Here is a 20,275-nt window from a genome sequence, read left to right as displayed (position 1 = left end):
TGTACAGACAGTAGATGTTTGATAAATATTTGTCTCATGAACAAAACAGTGATTACAGAGCAAGAGGGAAAGATCTTTGGATTGTGTGCTTGCATAAAGATTTTTGGAGAAGGGAGGTAAGCTGGTCCTTGGCATTATAGTACATTATTACATGAGTTAACTGTAGGACATTGGGTAGAACCTGTATTATCCAGTAGAACCTTGAAAGTTTCATTTATAAATGGATCTTAGGATTTGATTGTTTACGTGGGCTTTCATCACAAAAGCATAATCAGGAAAATTTTCTTTTTGTTTTTCTCTTGGTTGGTTTAGCATCGGAAGAAAAATGGCGTCTGGATTAAATGAGTTCATTGTGAGGAGCCTGCTGAATCAGAATTTCCAGAAGGCAGGGCTTCTTTGGGGTATCTGTAGCTTTATAAAGCTCTACAACTGATTCCAACACAAAGTTAGGATTGAGAACCACTATATTTAATACATAAAACAAGAATATAAAATGTTAGAAGGAAAGAACTTTTTCCTTCTAACATTTTATAGAAGTAGCTTTGTAAGTGTTTTTCAGAAAAAAGTTTGAAAATCAAATTGAATTCTTGGAATTTGGTAAGGTATGCTGGGAAGCTAGTATGGGAGAGCAAGGCTCTTAATCAATGAGCCTAGCCTTAAGTATTCACATCTATATACAGCTTTGATCTCTATTTGTAGGCAGTAACCCTGTTAAAAAGAGAAAAATATTTGTTTTTTAGTGAAAAATGATTCTGAAAAGAATGTCAGTTGCCAGTGTTGATGGTGAGAGGAGCAGGTGAAGAGGTTTAAGGAGTGATAGTTCTTAGTATAAATATTGGGGTGTGAAGAGGATTTTACACTGAGGTGATATTTTTTATTTGGGGGGATTTCCCTGGAATGTAAGCTGTACACTTTTACACTTGTGAGCCATTTTATGATGTATATTATGCAAAATTGTATTGTATTGAAGTTGTAACTTAAAAAAAACTAGTTTAACTGGTTCCAAGTCATTTTTTTCCCCTCTGGGTAAGATGCGAATTATATTGTTTGCTAGTTAATGTGAAATTAAAATAATTGCTTAAAATTTTAATTTAATAAGAGCAATTTTTTTTTATTTGAAAGTAAAATAAAAATTGAAGTGTAGAAATGACTGATGGGATGCTTAATATTTTTGCTACTAGGTAATGCCCTACCAAAGATTTTCTTTGGTTATTATAATATGAACAAATCTTAAGTTGAGAAAATTTGAAATTTCTATTAAAAGCTACTGGGGAAGTTATGATCTTGATTGAAGTCACAGATATTTTTAATCTTGAAGATTCTATTTGATTTTATTATAGTGGAGATTATTTAAACATTCCTGTGTGACATCTGTAAAGGAGTTACTTTACCTCAGTGTTCATGAAAGGAGAAATGAAAGTTTGCTTTTAAAAATACAGACCTAGAAAAAAAGCCTTAGGGTTAGTTGTCTCTTTTGCTCATGGTTGGTGATGCAATTTTTAAAAAGTTTTTTCCCCCTTACCTAATTGTGGCATGCGCTTCATGTGAATATGATACTAATTTTTCAGAGATCTCATTGGAGATTACAAGATCTCCTTTGCTTATCAGTGCTTGAGGACTGAGTCAGAATCTTTGAGACAGGAAATGAAGTAAACTAACATTTATTGAACATCTATTTTGAAGCAGATTTTATACTAGGCTTATTTACACGTTAGGTGATAGCAACCTTGCAGCACTCAGTTGAACAGATCTCATAAGTATAGCTAATACTTAAAATTACATTGTTTAAAATTTATTTCCCATTGCTCTAGGAACTGTTGTATCTGGGCATATGGGTTCCTCAGAGGCACCACACTGCAAAATCAAGAAATAAAAACCATAGGACCTGTGAGGAAAAAGAGGTTGGTGCAACACTTAAAACTTCATTAGTGACATTAAAAACAAATACAAGAATCTCATAAAAAGGTTAGCACAGTTTACACACGTTAAATGGTTAACCAGTACAGAAATACAATAAATAACCATGTTACCTTGAAAAAGACAAAGTTTGTGGAAGAGAAGTGGGCATTAGAAGGATTGCAGACTGTGAGTTATGAAGTGGTGAAAGAGGGGTTATCTGAAATCTGACAGAAAGTTGTAACACCAGATGTGGTTGGGTATGGCTTACAGTTACAATGTAAAGGTAGCTGGTAGATGTTTCAGATGTGTGCTTGTGTGCTGTGCATTCTTATGTGGTTGGTTTCAGCTAGGTGCAGTTTTCTATGTTCTCCTATTGTTTCTGGCAGACGAAATCCCACATAATCTCCAATAAGATTAGTTTCATAATTTATCAATCTTGGAGTGCATTTTTGATTCCAAAACAAGTGTTAGAACTACATTAGATTATCCAATTTAGTGATAACGAGATCACATAGCCTTTTTTTGGGTATCTCACCCTTTACTCTGAAGGGTGGGCATTATTAAGCTAGAGAGAGCCCTGTTTTGTTTTTTTTTGTTCTAGTACCTGAGATAAGTGTCACATTCTTTGCCTTCTTGGTTGTTCCTCCCACTGAGTAGATAACCAAGGAGATTTAAACTTTTTCCAACTATTTCGCTGTTAGAAGAAACTTGGTACCCAAAGTATCAAAAGCTTCAGGCTAAGTCATTTTAAAGATATTGTAGGGGCACTAAGTATTGTTTTAAAACCAAGAAAATATCACACATTTCTTAAATTTGTGTTTTGAAACAGATTCATTGCTAAAAGGAGGAAGCCCGGTATGGAAAGAAGCGTAGACTCAGAGCTGGAAAGTCTAGGTTTGAATCTTGGCTCTACTTTCTTTTGTCACTTAGCCATTTTAAGATTCAGTTTACAAATCAGAGTTAAAAGAGGAAAACTAATACTTTTCTGCCATACCTAATACATCAGGTAATGACAAACGTGTGAAAGTACCTGGCAAATGGTGAAGCACATGCATTAATACTTGATGTATTGTAGGCGTATTCTCTTATGAACTTTTTTTTAATGAATTGGCCTCATCTTTGTTTTATGTTACTCCTTATTGTATGTCTTGTGTAATGTATGTTTTATTTGCTTTATTTTTGCATATTTTTATAACTTAAGAAGGTGTATGTTTTTGGTCTAGTTGGTTACCTTTACATTTATACTATATAAAATTCCTTTTTAATTATTTTTTATTTCTTAAATTTAAGATTACTTTTACATTTATACTTTTTTTTTAAAAGTCTCCCTTTTAAAAAAATGGTGTGCTTTTATTTGATGTCAGCATTAAATCCACTCGGTCTCACTTATGTGTAAGGCAGTGAATGAACTTATTCCACTTCCCTTTTTTCCTCTTTATCTTTTTTTTTTAAAACAAATTTTATTAAGCATACAGGTCATCCAATATGTACAATCAAAGGTGTTTGGTATAATCACATAGTTGTGCATCTTTTACTTCAATCGTTATTAGAGCATTTCATGATTTCTTTAATAATAATAAAAACAAACAAGAAAATTCTTCACCTCTCAGTCTCTCTCCATTTCCCTTGCTGTGCATAGCTTCTATTTCTGGCTATTATTGCACAATTTTTAATTTACTTATTAAGCAGTTTCATTGCGATATTTTCACATACCATATGATCCATGTAAAGTGTATATAATCAGTGGCTTTTAATAAAATCACAGTGTTGTGTATTCATCACAGAAATTTTCAGAATTGTTTCATTAATCCAAAGAGAAAAACTCTGTACTCCTTAGCATGCCTTCCTTAGCCCTACATAACCACTAATCAAATTTTATTTTTATATATTGATTTATATTTACATTTTGTATAAATGGAATCATACAATATGTTACACATTGTATTTAGTTCATATTAATGCAGTCATACAGTATGCGTCCTTTTTGTCAGGCTTGCTTCATTCAACATAATGTCCTCCAGGTTCGTCCATATTGTCATATGCTTTAAAACTTCATTTCTTCTTACAGCTACATAATATTCGATCAAAACAGTTTATCTGTTCATTGGTTGATGGATACCAGCTTTCATCAATTGTGAATAATGCTGCCATGAACATGGGTGTGCAGTCCTCTGATTTTTTAAATTATTCTTATTTTGTGAGTATGTCATTTTATATGTTATTCCTTCACCCTCATCAACACCTTTGTTTTAGATTTAGTTTTATAATTAAATATAGATAATATTCATCTGTAGACTTTTTGCTGAGGTTTTTCCAATCATCTCTCAGTTGGATGAAGTATAATCTTGACATTTGACAGGCATCTTGGTTGGGTATAATTCCTTGACTCACTTGAAAATACTGCCCTGCTTTTGTCTTGCTTGTGTGTTCCTGATGCCAGTCTTCGACTTGATCTTTCTGCTTGTAGAGAGAGCTATGGGTTCTTTTTTTAATTTTTAAAAAAAGATTTATTTTATTTATTTACCACCCCCTTCCCCCATTGTTTGCCCTTGCTGTTTACTCATTGTGTGCTCTGTGTCCTTTTTTTTTTTTTTTTTTTTAAACACAAGGCACTGGAATCCGAACCCGGGACCTCCCACATTGGGGGGAAACATCCAATTGCTTGAGCCACCTCTGCTCCCTGCTTGTTGTGTCTCATTGTGTTTTCTTGTTGTGTCTCCTCATTGCATCATCTTGTTGAGTCAGCTCATTGCACCAGCCTGTTGTGTCAGCTTGCTGTCTAGCTTGTCTAGCTTGTCTACTTTAGGAGGTACTGAACACACTGCCATGTGTTAAGCAGATCCCCAACTGCTTGAGCCATAGCTGCCTCCCCCAGATAAAGATTTTATCTTTAAAATAAAATTGTTTTAATAGGATTTGTCTCTGTGTTGACTATTCTGGATCTGTTGTGTGTGTTTTTTTTTTTAAGATTTATTTTTATTTATTTAATTCCCCTCCCCTCCCCCGGTTGTCTGTTTTCTGTGTCTTTTTGCTGTGTCTTTCTTTGTCCGCTTCTGTTGTCGTCAGCGGCACAGGAAGTGTGGGCGGCGCCATTCCTCGGCAGGCTGCTCCCTTCTTCGCGCTGGGTGGCTCTCCTTATGGGTGCACTCCTTGCGCGTGGGGCTCCCCTACTCGGGGGACACCCCTGTGTAGCACGGCACTCCTTGAGCGCATCAGCACTGCGCATGGGCCAGCTCCACACGGGTCAAGGAGTTCCGGGGCTTGAACCGCGGACCTTGCATGTGGTAGACGGACGCCCTAACCACTGGGCCAAAGTCCATTTCCCTGTTGTGTGGTTTTAGCATGTAGATTGATGTTTTCTTTTTGTCTTAGTTTGCCAGGCTGCTATGACAGATACTGCACAATGGATTGGCCTAAACAGTGCTAAACAATGGGAGTTTATTTTCTCATGGTTAGAAAGTTCTTTCCTCCTGGGGTAGTGGGTAACTTTCTGATGCTGTCTTGTCACAGTCCTTAATTTTCCTGTTAGGTGGCAATGTTCCTTCCTTTCTCTTCTGGGTTCTCACTGACTTCCTTTTAGCATATTGTAAAATGGTTTAGAACAAGGAAATGGAGGTGTTATAATGTTTTAGTTTGCCAGGCTGCTATCACAAACACCACAAACTAGTTTTGGCTTAATGAGAGTAATTTTTTGGCTCATGGCTTTAGAGTGCGGAATTCCTAATCACTGGCATGACCATACTTTTTCCCCAAAATCTGAAGCATTGTGGTTCTGGCTTGCCACAGTCCTTGGGGTTCTTTGGTTTGTATTTCAGCCGCATGTCGCATGTCCTCTCCTTTCTCTTCTTGATTCCTGCTGACTTCCTGCTTTTCCCTGTGGCCTTTTCTTTTAAGGTTTCCAACAGGAATTAACTTTCCTTTGTTCAGTTGGATAATACCTTCACTAAAAATAAAATCTTCCAAAGGTACTGTTTACAGTGGGTTCACACTGACAGGGAGATGGATTAAGATTGAATGTGTTTTAAACCGGGACACATGATTCAACCTACCACACTTATATTTCAAGTTTTGAGCATCCTCTTGTTTCATTCTGCAGAAATCTTTGCTTGTTGGATCTTCTTTGCCTCTATTCTATATTTATTCCTTTTTCTTTGTTTTTTTTTTCCACCTCTCTTTATTTCTGGTTTATTTATTTGAGAAGTGTCCCATTTTTTACGTCTCTTTAGATCATAGCTGTTTTCTCTAGGGCATCTAATTTAGTGTTCATTTCTTCGATGATTTTGTGTTTTTTCTTTGGTTTCTTTCCCAAAATCAGTTTGTTTCCATTTTTCATCTCCTTTTTACCTAATTCTGAATTTTTGAATTTCTGATTTGGAGTATTCTTTTATATCTGCATTTGTTATTTAATTATTTTTAATTTTTAAAGTAATTTGTGATGGAGTGTTGTATTACATCTTTGTTTTATGGCTGGGGTTTTTGGTATATTTTCATGTCAGAACTGTTTTTAATTCCTTGTAAGTAACTTGGTATGGATGTTGGGGTTTTTTTTCCCTTTCATATTGCTCATATGTTTATTTATAAATAGGATACAGATATACCTGACATTTCAAGAACTTCAGAACTGGGAATGTCCCTTCCCCCTTCTTCCCCAGGCTCCCTTCAAAACAAAGACTTCTGATACTTTCTCATGGGAAACCCTGCTAGGTTCACTGGTTGGGCTTTCACTGTTTCTCTTGTCTATATCTGCCAGTTCTAGTTTGTCGTGGACAGTGGGCCGTGAGCCTTATGCTCAGTCACTCATGTCCACATCAGATTCTGATACAGCTCTCTAATGGTGTCACCTCCAGTCATGGCTAGTTTGCCCAGCAGTGTCTGGCCTTGACATGATTATACTTGTGGAACTGGGAGATGCGGTCCTGTAGTTCATCTGCACTGTAGTCTTCAGATATTAATTGGGAAATCTTGTCTAGTATGTTCCTCTTCTTCAGTTTCTGAATATCAAGCTGCAGAGAATCCTCACTGGTCCCGTCGGCCCAGCCAGACTTGGGAGACAGCCAAATGGATCCGAAGGTCCTAAACAACTTTTGGAATGTCCTGAAGAGGATTCCGAAGGAAAAGGCTGATTGGGCCTCAAATACACTTTGGGAGGAAAAGGGTACTGTGGGAGTTGGGAGGAGGAATAGTTAGCAGGTAGTAGCGACTGGGCCTGGATTTAGCTGGGAGTGGTGGAGATATGCTCCTGGGATCAGGGTAGGGACCCTGGAGGAAAGGGAGGTTCTGATAGAGGGTGATTATCTGGAGGTCTCTGGAGGTGACCTCTGGTGGAACATTGTGGGGGCTTTGAATGGACAAGAAAGTTTGGGTAGAATAGAATTGTGAGGAGTCAGGAAAGGGACCCTGAGGGACTGCACCTCCTCCCTTGTCCATTTCTCACCCACCTCCTGAGCTCTGGAATCTGGGGCCTCATCTGATGGGAGAGGTGAGGAGTCTACAGCACAGGAGGATCCAAGGCAAGAACCAGAGAGTACCCTTAAGTCTGCTGGATAACCAGAACCCTGCACTGGAGATCTAGAACACTGGGTTTTTTTTTTTTTTTCTGGTAATGTTATTTGTGCTGGATTGTACTGGACCACCAATATAGGCAGTTTTGTTTTTGGGGTAGGATTTGGGTGACTTAGTCTACTTCAAGGGTACCCTCCTTTGTTTACTACAGTGAAATGCAGTTTTAAAAATAAATGGGGGAAGCAGATTTGGCTCACCTGATAGAGTGGCCGCCTACCACATGGGAGGTCAGGGTTCAAACCCAGGGCCTCCTGACCATGTGGAGCTGGCCCATGTGCAGTGCTGATGCGCGCAAGGAGTGCCGTGCCACGCAGGGGTGTCCCCCTCATAGGGGAGCCCCATGCACAAGGAGTACATCCCGTAAGGAGAGCCGCCCCACACAAAAAAAGTGCAGCCTATTCAGGAGTGGCGCTGCACACATGGAGAGCTGATGCAGCAAGATGATGCAACAAAAAAAGAGATGCAGTTTCCCAGTGCCGCTGACAAGAATACAAGTGGACACAGAAGAACACACAGCGAATGGACACAGAGAGCAGACAACTGGCAGGGGTGGGGGGAAGGGGAGAGAAATAAATAAATCTTAAAAAAAATAAAAATAAATTGCTTCCCCCATTTACAGTTCTATCTAGTGTTAGTAGGGTCCTTATTTCAGTTGCTTTTGTTTCCTTTGCCATCATACCTTCCAGTGACACCTTCTCCTTCTAAGGTGCCATCTTTTATTGAAGCTGTGTCTTGCTAAGACTGCTAACTTTAGGCCTGCACACTTTCTAAGTCCCTTTTTGATTCCTCAGTAGCTATTGCTCTCATTCTTCATGTCTCAGATCTGCTGAGTACTTCATCTCAACATTGTGCTCTCTCCTTCTGAGGATGGATCCTAGTTAATATTACATGTATTTGGCCACCATTAGGACCCTGCTATATTCTGTTCTTTTTTGGGAATTTTCTGTTGGAGCTTCTGGTCTTGGATACATTTACATGTAAATTGGAGTTTATAGTTATTTGGTCCCCTTATAATGCTGTGGAGGATGGGCTGTGGGTGATTTTGTTTGTCTTGTTTCTTGCCCACTATGGTTTTTAGGGGGATTTATAGAGTGTTTAGAAATTAGGGGGTAACCATTATTCTATAGAGACTTCATCTTTATTTTTTGTGCATGTGCTATGGATGAAAATAATAGGCTGACTTTAAAATAATTAGCAGTTTAGTTTTTATGCAGTTGAATATTTGTTCTACCTGCTTCTCTGTCCCCATGGCCTTCAAACTCTTCTTCTGGAGGTGTTTCTCATTAAAGTAATTTGTGAGGTTCTATTATTTAGCTGATTCTCAATCATACGTACATACCTTGGGTTTTATTGAACTTTTGTCCTATCGCTAGCATCAAGGTTCATAGCTTTTAGTACTCCTTCAACACAGTTCTACTCATATTAAGCAGGATTGCTGAATCCACCAAAATTCTCTTCTCAAGTGACATAATTGAATGCTACAAAAAAGAGATAAAAGGTAAAATCAAATTAATCTGGCACATTTTATGATGTGTTAACAAGGGTATTGTATCCAGAAAGCAGGTGGTGGATTGTCGAATTTAATTCTGCTGTTAGTAAGAACATACCTAAAATTTTCACTTGGTGTAAAATTCCAGCAGACTTTTCTTATCTGTTTTATTTTGTTACTTTTTAAAATTAAGGTAGCTTTTGTTTTGTGTGCAATACTAACTAGATTTTTAAAAAATTGCCTTATTTGGAAAAATGAAAATTTAGCAGCCCCATTTCATTTCTCCAGTTTGTTTTTTCCAATTTTGCTAGTTTTTTAAAATCCAGAAGTATGAGAATACTCAGGATTGCCCAGAATGTCAAAGGGACTTGAAACTTTCATGTTAAGTAACAGCTTAAAGAGCAAAGATGTTTCGCTTGAATAGAAGTAAATAGAAATTTTACAGAGCTAACATTAGTAAACAGAAATTAGAGGGAAGACACAGTGTGTCTAAGAACTTTTAATAATTATTCAGAGAGAAAATGGATTTGTAGTACAGATAGGTAGTAAGGGAATGATTTAGGCAACAGCCATAAGCTGTGTAATAACTTGTCCCAGAGGATAATTAAGCTCCCTTCCGACTAAGATTCTATAAAATAGATTTGATTATTAAGTCTTATCTCAATGAGTTTTATTTAGTTGTTTTTTTTTTTGTTTTTTTTAGGACTAAGACAAACTCATTAAAAAAAAAAATAGATATAAAACCAGAAGGATAAAAATCATCCTTAGAAGTTTTTTTTATGGTTGTAGTAGTTTGCCAGAAACCATGTGACACCAAAATGGCGATCTTATATGTAAACAGAAGCTTCAACGAAAGGAATTTTTTTAAAAGGAGAGGGTTAAGGTAGTTTTTCAGAGATTCTCCGTTTTTCAAAAAACATTTATTAAAGTATAATTTACCTGCCTTCAAATGCACAGGCCTTAACGTGTATTTCTATCAGTTTTAACAAATGCCTGCACCCATAAAACCCATACCCCTTTCAAGATACAGAACATTTTTATCACCCCTGAAAGTCTCCTTCATTCCCTCAATTGTATTTTATTTCAGTTTCTGCTTTCAGATTTCTCTATAATCAGTAAAGCTGATTGGATTTTTGTGTAAACATTTTTATTTGCTTGCTTAGGTTTTTTTTTAAGATTTATGTATTTATTGTCCCCCCCCCCATTGTCTCTGTCCATTTGCTGTGTGTTCTTTAGTGTACCACTTGCATTCTTGTCAGCAGCACTGGGAATCTGTGTCTCTTTTTGTTACATCATCATCTTGCTGCGTCAGCTCTCCGTGTGTGCAGTGCCACTCCTGGGCAGGCTGTGCTTTTTTCGCATGGGGTGGCTCTTCATGCGGGCTCATTCCTTGCGCGTGGGGCTATCCTATGTGGAGGACACCCCTGCGTGGCACAGCACTTCCAGTGCGTGGGCCGGCTCACCACATGGGTCAGGAGGCCGTGGGTTTGAATCCTGAACCTTCCATATGGTAGGCGGACGCTCTATCAGTTGAGCCAAATCCGCTTCCCTGCTTAGGTTCTTTATACAATTTGCATTTAATCCTTACCCCAAATCTTGTAACACACGTAATACCCTCAATTTGCAGGTAGTAAAACTGAGCTCAAATATTTAGGTAAGCCAATGATATAAAGTTAAGTGACTGCTAAGATTTGAACTCTAATTGATCCAATAGAACTTTTTGTGGTAATGGAAATGTTCTAAATCCAATATTGTAGCCACTCGTTATACCTCCTGAGATATGGCTAGTGCAACTAAGGAACTAAATTTTAAATTTTATTTAATTTTAGTTAATTTAAGTGTTAAGTGGCCTCTGCTCTAGACTTTTGCTCTTAATTAAGGCTGTGTATACTCTTTTTCCATACCTTCGTGCTTCTATAGGACCTAAGTGGCAGTCATTCTCCTTTTAGTTAATAAATGCTTCTTGATGTCATTTTGGCATACTTAAGACTGATTTTTATTTTAATTCTTACAGTTATGGAAAATTTCAAATATACAGAAAAAAAGAGAATAGTGTTATGAACTGACCCATTGCCTCCTAGCTTTCACGAACAGTATCAGCGTTTGGATCATTTTCATCTGTGACCTCTACCCTTCTGGATTATTTTTTCAACATCCCAGGCATCATTTAACATGGCTGACTTTTGTATCCAAGTTTGGCCATTATGATTTAACTTAATTTGAAGTTGCATTCCTTTTCATCAGTTTCAAGGAATGAAATGCCTTCTTTTTTGCATATGCTGAAGAAAAATAATGTAAAGTTATGTTTGATATGTGTATTCTTAATGCCAAATCCAAGTTGTGTGCATTTTATTTAAATTTTTTAGTGTCACTATCTTCCGTTGATGTAAGTAGTCTAGTTTCTTTATTTAGTATTTCACAGCTCTCACTTCTAAGGTACTGTATTTTTCTGTAACAAGGATTTGGAAAAGTGATGGCTTTTTTGCAACAGATCATCTTATGTGGTTCTTCTGGGCTTTTCACAGCTTGTCCAACTGTTCTATTTAGCTAAGCACTCATCTGCTTTGGAGATTTCCTAACCTCTTTCATGTTCTCATAGTGAAATTAGAGATCGTTTCTCTAGGAAGATCAGTGGAATGATCCTCAATATTATTAGAAAATTTCTGTTTTTCAGATGCCATGATCTTTTTGAGGTGCAGGGAGCTGGCAGTTGAACCTGGGACTTATATGTGGGAAGCTGGCGCTCAACCACTGAGCTATATTGGCTTCCCTAAATTGGGTTTTTTGTTTGTTTTTCTTGTTTGTATTTCTTTTTTGGGGGCACCTGGAACCAAACCCAGGACCTCCCATGTGAGAAGCAGGCACTCGACCACTTGAGCCACGTGCACTCCCATGGCCATGATCTCTTAATATTGATTGCTCAGTGTACCATAGTGCTCAGCTCAGCCCCAATACTGAGAAACGGTACCCAGGCACCTAAAATCCTTTCTGGGATTTCTATGGTACACATGTTAGATATTTTGTTACTGTTCCAAAGGTGCCTGAGGCCCAGTTCATTTTTTAAAAATATTACTGTTGCTCAGATTGGATAAGTTCCGTTGATCTATATTCAAGTACATTGTTTCCTCTGTTACCTTCATTTTGGTCTTGAACAGTGAAAAAGTCCAAGTGTTCATTTGGACCTTTTTAAATAGCAATTTAAAGTCTTAAATATCTTTGTCATCTCTGCACTGGTGTCTCTTGATTGTCTTTTCCCACGCAAGTTGAGATTTTTCTATTTCTTTATATGGCATGTAATTTTTGGACTTTATCCTGGACATCTGAATATTAAGTTAACAATTTTGTTTGAATCTTGTAGAGAATGTTAAAATTTTTCTTTTAGCATGCCGTTGATAGGGATAGGTTCAAGCTGCAAGTCTCAACCCATCTGTGGGATGTGGTTCTAATATCAGTTTAGTTTTCAAAGTTTTTGTAATTCTGTTTAGGTCTGTCCCATATGTGTTCCCATTAGCCAGTCTTGGACCTAGATGTTGTATCTGTTTTTTCAGTCACAAAGTCTTTGAGATTGTGAATAGGATTAGATCCATGCATGTATACTTTGGGGATTGTATTAAGTCAGGGTTCTCTAGGGAAACAGAATCACCAGGAGATATCTGTAAATAAGAGATTTCATAAAATTCTTTCATGTGTCTGTGGGGATGCACAAGTCCAGATTCCACAGGCAGGCTGCAAACCAGGGGCTCTGATAAAGGTCTGAGAAGTTGGGAAATTCTCTGTGAATGTTGAAATCACTTCCCCCTTTAAGACATTCAACTGATTGGATAAAATGTCACTCATTGCTGACAGCAGTCACCATAGTTGATTGTAGATGTAATCAGCAGTGTATGCAGTAAACTCACTGATGACTAAAGTCTATAAATGTCCTTGTATTACAGTTAGCCCTTTGCTTGCTTGATCAAGCAACTGGGCACAATTACCAGGCCAAGTTGGCACATTAGCCTAAACCATCGGTGAACCCAGAAGTTCATTGTTGTGAAGTCATTTCCCAAGTTTCTCCTTTCCTGTGATTTACCTGACACTTTGGTTTCTTTGTGGCTCTTTTTACTATTTCTGTTCTTCTCTTATCTTTTTTTAAATGTTTTTTATTTTTTTAAAAGATACTTAGATTACATAAAATGTTACATAAAAAAATATAAGGGATTCCCATATGCTCCACTCCCCACACCTCCCACTTTCCCCCAATTAGCAGCTTCCTTCATTAGTGTGGTACATTCTATTCTGTTATCTTTGGGTTTAATTAGTGCTTAATTTTCTAATTTAATTTCTTAAGGTAGAAGCTTAGATGATTAAATTTGAGATCTTTCATAATATATAGGCTTTTTTCCTTCCTGACTGCTTCTACAATTTTATTGTTACCTTTCAACAATTGAATTGTGATGCGCTTTGGTGGGTTTTTTTTTTTGTTTGTTTTTTTAGTTCTGCTTGGGGTTGGTTAAGATTCTTAGATTTGTGGGTTTAGAGTGTACATCAGATTTGCAGCTTTCAGGCCTGAATGTTTTTAAATATTTTTCCTGTTTTGATCTTTCTATACTCTCCTTCTGGAACTCCAGTTACAGGTAAGTATTAGACCATTTGATATTGTTCTCAAGGAAGATGAGACTGTTTTCTCTCTCATTGTTCTTTTTCTTTCTCCTCCTTTATTCCTGTTCTGCCATTGTTTTAATTTCCTTGTTGCTAAAACAAATACCATGCAATGGATTGGCTCAAACAATGGGAATTTGTTGATTCACAGTTTTGAGGCTCAAAGTCCAAATCAAGGCAATGCCTTCTTCCTGAAGACTGACATTCCTTCTTGGGCTAGCTGCTGGTGATCCTTGCTCCTTGACTTCTCTGTTACATGGCAAAGTACATGGCAGCCTCTCCTGGCCTCTCCTTTCTTTTCTGGGTTTTCTTTCTTTGAACTTATGGCTTCTTCCTCTGTGACTTTTTTCTCTCTCTCCGACCTTCTCTATGAGGCCTTCAGTAATAGGATTATGACTCGTTCTGGTGCACACCTTTTCTGAAGTAATCTATTAAAAGGTCCTACTTACAATGGGTTCCTATCCACAGGAGTGTATTAAGTTGAAGAACATGTTTTTGTGGGGTACATAGCCTCAAATCATCACAGCCATCTTATTCTTTCTGCTTTCATTTTGGGTAGTTTCTATTGATTTTTTTTTTTTTTAACCAGTTCACTGTAGTCCTATAAGTTCTGTAGTGACTTCAAATTAATTGCATTATTTGTTATTTTAAACCTATCTGGTTAACTTTTTTTAGGTATTACATTTTTCTGTTTTAGAATTTCTTCTTCCATCATTATTATTTCTGGGTCTGTTTCTGCTGATTTTTTTTTTTTTTTTTTGAGGTACCCTGGCTGGGGATTGAACCTGGACCCCATATATGGAAAGCCAGCACTCAATCACTGAGCCACATCAGCTCCTCTAGTTGGTTCCCTTGTTGTTTGTTTGTTTGTTTATGTATTTTTAAGGAGGCATTGGGGACTGAAACTGGGACCTCCCACTTGGGAAGCAGAATTTCAACCACTTGAGCCACACCCACTTCCTGCTTTATAGTTAATGGGTCACAATTTCCTGCTTCACATTTCTAGTAATTTTTGGTTTTTCATAATCTTTGGATGTTACAGACTATAGGATATTGAACTTCTAGAACGTGTCTTAATAGAATTTTTTTTTTTTTATTAAAGCAATTGAAACATTCAGAAAATAGAGTTCCCATATACCCTCTTGGCCCTCCCCACTCCAGATTTCCCTATTACCAACGTTTTGTGTTAGAGTGGTACCTTTGTTAGAACTGATAAATGAATATTATGTTATTAACTGTAGTCCATAGTTAACCTTAGTGTTCATTCTTTTTAAAAAGCTTTTTAATTTTAAAATGTTATTTAAAGTTACTTCTAAAAAATTTTTATCTCCCCCCCTTGCTGTTTTGCTTGCTGTCTGTTCTCTCTGTCCATTCACTATGCATTCTTCTGTCTGTATTTTTTTTAATTTTTAAAAAAATTTTATCCTCCCCCCCCCGCAGCTTGCTTGTTTTGTTTTAGCCACTTCCCAAAAGTTACTTTTATTAATAAAACACGTGAAATATTTTTAATATGTATGTCTATTGTATCCTTTTTAGATACCCTAAATGAGTTGGTTTTTTTAACCTTATATCCTATAGTCATAGTTTACATTAGATGTATTTTTCCCTGACATGCCATACTATTATTAACACCTTGAATTAGTAGTAAGACATTTGGAATAATTCATGAAAGAACATTTTTATACTTGTACTATAAACTGTGATCCATCATTTACAGAAGGGTTTACTGTTACACAGTCCTGTGCTTTATCTTTTAGTTTTTATTCTAAGTACAATAAGTATGACCTACAATTTTTCCATTTTAACCACTTTCAAATACACAGTTCATTGGTGTTAAATAAATTCACAGTGTTGCGCTGTTATCACCACCATCCATTACTAAAACTTTTACATCACTCCATACAGAAACTCTCTACCAATTAACTATTAACTCAACATTCACCAACCCTACCCCTGCCTCCGGTAAGCTGTATTCTAAATTCTGATCATGAATTTGCATATTCCTATCAGCAAGATCATATAATAACTGTCCTTTTTTTTCTGGTTTATTTCACGCAACATGATTTCTTCAAGGTTCATCCATGTTGTTGCATGTATCAGAAATTCATTTCTCTTCACAGCTCAATAATAATAATCCAGTTTATGTATATGCCACATTTTATTAATCCATTCATCTTTTGATGAACACTTGTTATACCTACCTTTTTTTTTTTTCTCTTAAGGAAGTACTGGGTATTGAACCCAGGACCTCATATGTGGGAAAGGAGGCACTCAACCACTGAGCTACATCCGGTCTCCTATATCTACGTTTTGGCTATTGAAAATCTACTCTGAGCATCAGTTTACAAGTATTTGTTTTAGTCCCTGATATCAATTCTTTGGGATATATACCTGGAAGTTGGATTGCCACCTCATGGCAATACTGTACTTAACTCTCTGAGGGACAGCCAAACTGTTTTCCACAGTGGCTGCTCCATTTTACTTTCCCATCAACAATGTACAAGGGTTCCTATTTCTCTGCATCCTTGCCAACATTTATTATTTTCCATTTTTAAAATAGCCGTTTTAGTAGATGTGAGGAAGTATCTGCTTGTAGTTTGGTTTGCATTTCTTTAATGTCTAATGATGTGCGTCTTTTCCAATGCTTACTGGTCATTTGTATATCTTTGGAGATAGTCTGTTCAAGTCCGTGGCTAGATATGTATGAATAGATATATATGACTTCCAAATATTTTTTCCCATTTGTAGGTTATCTTCATTTCTTTCATGACATCCTTTGCACAAAAGTTTTTAATATTGAAGAAGTCCCGTTTATCTTTTTTTTTTCTTTCATTGCTCATGCTTTTGCTGTGAAGTCTAAGAATCCGTTGCCTAATACACAGTCCTGAAGTGGTTCCCTGTTTTCTTCTAGGAAATTGTAGTTTTTGTTTTTATGATGAAGTCATTGATCCATTTTGAGTTAATTTTTTTAAAGTAGGGGTCCTGTTTTTATTCTCTTGCATATATCTGTCCTGTGTCATATTGAAAGCTTGTTTTTTTTTTAAGGAGCTATCAGGCATCGAACGCAGGATCTTGTACATTGGAAGCAGTTGCTCAACCATTCAGCTATATCCGCTCCCAATGAGAGTTGTTTTTTTCATTTGTTTGTTTACGAGGAACAGAGATTGAACCAGGGACCTTGTACATGGGAAGCAGGTGCTCAACCACTTGAGCTGTATCTGCTGCCCCCCAAGGCTTGTTTTAAAGCTTTAATAGAGGTGGATCTAGATTAGACATACTCCTAAAAGTGTGACCTTTCTGGGTCTCTCCTGGATTGTGGCCTGTTTAATGAAGTCTGGTGCTGTGTACAAGCGCCAATAATTGTTCAGCTCACTTGGTTCTTCACCCAACCTTGGTGGAATTCTGTGTACCAACAACAACAACTTAGTGTTTGACTAAAGATTCCTAAACATTTTTTATAAAGGTGTATTTCATTATTGGTGGGTAGTGCACTTAACAGTTTAAATGCTTTTAAATAATGTGTATGTGACTGCAGCATTGGTAGCTGGATAACCAATTTAATTAGAAACTAGCTAACAAGTAACTTTCTAAATATTTAATTAAAAAAAAAAGATTTATTTATTTATTTCCGCTCCCCCCCCACTCTGGTTATCTGTTCTCTGTGTCTATTTGCTGCGTCGTCTTTATCTGCTTCTGTTGTTGTCAGCGGCACAGGAATCTGTGTTTCTTTTTGTTGTGTCATCTTGCTGTGTCAACTCTCCGTGTGTGCAGCACCATTCCTGGGCAGGCTGCACTTTTCTTTTGCGCTGGGTGGCTCTCCTTACGGGGCGCACTCCTTGTGCGTGGGGCTCCCCTATGCGGGGGACACCCCTGTGTGGCGGGGCATTCCTTGCACGCATCAGCACTGCACATGGGCCAGCTGCACACGGGTCAAGGAGGCCCGGGGTTTGAACCTCGGACCTCCCATGTGGTAGACGGACACCCTAACCACTGGGCCAAGTCCACCGCCTCTAAATATTTAAAATACAGCTCTTGTTTGGATCATCTTCTTGGCCAGGGGAAAGCCTCCTGGTAGCAGTGGAAATATATTGAGACCAAAGCTTTCAGTATCCATTCTCAGAGGTTTCTTCCGCTGGATTAAACCTCCAACTCCAGGGCAAGCCCAAGTTTGTGGCCTCCAGTGTTAATGCTCTTCACATCTACCAGAGAAGACAGTGTAAGTTTCATGCCAGGCCTCAGAATCTTGTGTAGTTCATTCGCATTAAACTATGGTTGTTGTACTTGCAGAAATGGAAGTAGTGGGATCCAGTGATATTTAGCTGCAATGCCAAAATGATTACAATTGGTACCTGATGTCCAAGCAAGGTTTACTGAAGAGTCAAGATTTTCACATACGTTCTGATAAACTGATCCTCAAAATTCTGTCTCATCATTGACATTAGTGTGTAGCTGGAAGACTCCAGTCCTGTAGGCCACTGTTAAGTTATTCCTTGTATCCTGCTCTATAAATTTTAATGACTTGGTCAGTTCCAATATCTGAAATCTCACATCAGTGAGGCTGCCATGCTGTGATTGGGTTCCACCTCCCTTTTCACAGTTTGGAAAACGCCTTCAGGCAGAAGCAAGGATTTTCTTGGGAGATAACCTCATTTGTTTCCTTCTCTGAGATTACTGTCCCACATCTGCTTTTGACCAGTGGCTGAAATATATATGCTTCCAGTTTTGTACTTGACTGGAATACTATCTGGTATCAGTATTCCTGGCAGAAGTCTTGGAGTGTGTTTAGCACCAGGAATTTTATTACCTATTAGAACAATTCAACTTTCAGAAATTATATTCTGCTTTACTACATTGTTTCTATAGCACAGTGTCAGTATTTTCAACTTAATATAGTCTAAAGTATTCTGATTTTTTAAAACCGTTATATTTAATTTTGAATTAACATGTGCTCATGCTGTAGGCAGAAGACAAATTGAGTACTATGGCGTTATTCCATGCTAAGGGAAACTCTTGTTTGCAATTCTGAAATTGCAAGAACTCTGTAAATCCGAGGGTTTCAGATAAGGAATTATAGCTTTATATTTTTCTTTGATATAATGAATCTACTGTGGAGATCTTTAATATGACTGTCCAAAATGTCATTTTAAAAAAATTAATTTTGAAATTTAAAAAAATGCTAAATAAAATAACAAAAAGGCAGCTCAAAAAATTTTGAGATCTGAATATAGTTAAGCATTTTTTCCCTCTTTTTCATTTTTTTCATTAATATGGAGACCGTGACTGTGTCCTTATAGTTTTCATGTGTATATCTTTATGAACACTAGAGGGACAATTGAGTTAGTAGTTGGAATTAGATGGCATAAAAGTGATTGGACAGAATTTTTTAGGAGTAATGCTTCCATAATTTGTTAACCAACATGCCATTTTGCAAAACCCATTTTATAATTAATTCAATTTGAAACCTTTGCTCAAAATACACCATATGTAGTATTTTATATCAATATTTCCCTAAATAAAAGTAAAGTAAGTTCTGTAAAAGCTTACTTTAGGCCTACTGTTTTTATTAAGACATTTTGAAATCTTGCATAATATCTTTCCTCCTATATAAAAATCTTGTCGAATGAACTTCAGTAGCAGTGTTCCATGGAATTCTTTCAGCAAGGAAATAATCCCAATTTTTTCATTTTGGATATGTATGTACGGCTTTTAATGGTTCAAAAAGGACTTCTTACATCTTTCATTACATTTTAAACCTGCTTTTATAAGATTCCATTTTAATAAGACAAAACCAGTATTTAAGATGAATTATGCGTAGACCTTCTGTAGTATCTTTGTGGAGGAAATGGAGATTGTTGAATGACATACTCGTTCTGTTTTTCATAGTAAACTTGATTTGCTACTAGAGTTTATCATCAGGCAAGAGAAGTTTTCAAGAAAAATAATGGGATAAACTATGTTTTGTCACTTCACTTTTTCCTATAAACTGTGAGAAGTCTACCCATTTGTAATGAGTGACTGTTACAGAAGTAGTGCTTTAGGAATAAAAAGAAATCGAGATCTACTTCCTTTAACACTGATCCTTATCAGTATTTTGGGGGTTTATTTTATGTTATTATAAATTATTATTACTACTACTATTTAATATTTATTTATTTATCTCACAACCCCTCCCCCCCACCTTGTTGTTTGTGCTTCCTGCCTGCTCTCTTCGAGTCTTTGCTGTGATCTTTATGTCTGCTTGTCTTCTTTTTAGGAGGCACCGGGAACCAAACCTTGGACCTCTCATGTGGGAGGGAGGTACTTAAATGCTTGAGCCAACTCTGATCCCTGCTTGTTGTGTCTCTCATTGTTTTTCCTTTTTTTGTATCCTCATTTTGTCACCTTTTTGCATCAGCTTGCTGCACCAGGCTGTCGCGTCAGCCTGCTGTCTTGCTGGTCTTCTTTAGGAGGCACTGGGAACTGAACCCGGGACCTCCCATGTGGTGGGTGGGTGCCAACTGCTTGAGCCACATCTGCTTCCCACAGATTATTTTCACAGGTCAAATTGACAGGAGATAATTGGGTTAATGGCATTGAGCATAACTTCAAAATGAAAGACTGCCAGATTTCATTAACTGGAAATGGAATAATCATTAGGAACTGAAACGTACTGTCCTTAAGTGTGATCAAATAGAAAGTTAAGTG

General features: G+C 37.2%; 1 protein-coding gene across 3 annotated transcripts in view; it reads left to right on the top strand.

Annotated features, from left to right (window-relative positions):
- NAA15 (N-alpha-acetyltransferase 15, NatA auxiliary subunit) overlaps nucleotides 1-20,275 on the top strand; it is a 105,928-nt gene that overhangs the window by 7,348 nt on the left and 78,305 nt on the right. Inside the window, exon 1 of one of the 3 annotated variants that reach the window (XM_058289572.1) lies at nucleotides 2,775-2,793. The exons of the other annotated variants lie outside the window; for them this stretch is intronic. The gene's annotated coding sequence lies outside the window, so the exon portion shown is untranslated. Of the gene's footprint in view, nucleotides 1-2,774; nucleotides 2,794-20,275 lie in introns of those variants that run through there. 3 annotated transcript variants of the gene reach the window in all.

The sequence above is a fragment of the Dasypus novemcinctus genome, chromosome 1, assembly GCF_030445035.2.
Source record: "Dasypus novemcinctus isolate mDasNov1 chromosome 1, mDasNov1.1.hap2, whole genome shotgun sequence".
NCBI lineage: Eukaryota > Metazoa > Chordata > Mammalia > Cingulata > Dasypodidae > Dasypus > Dasypus novemcinctus.
The sequence above is the reverse complement of the archived record's forward strand: the minus strand, read 5'-3'. Positions and strand labels throughout refer to the sequence as shown.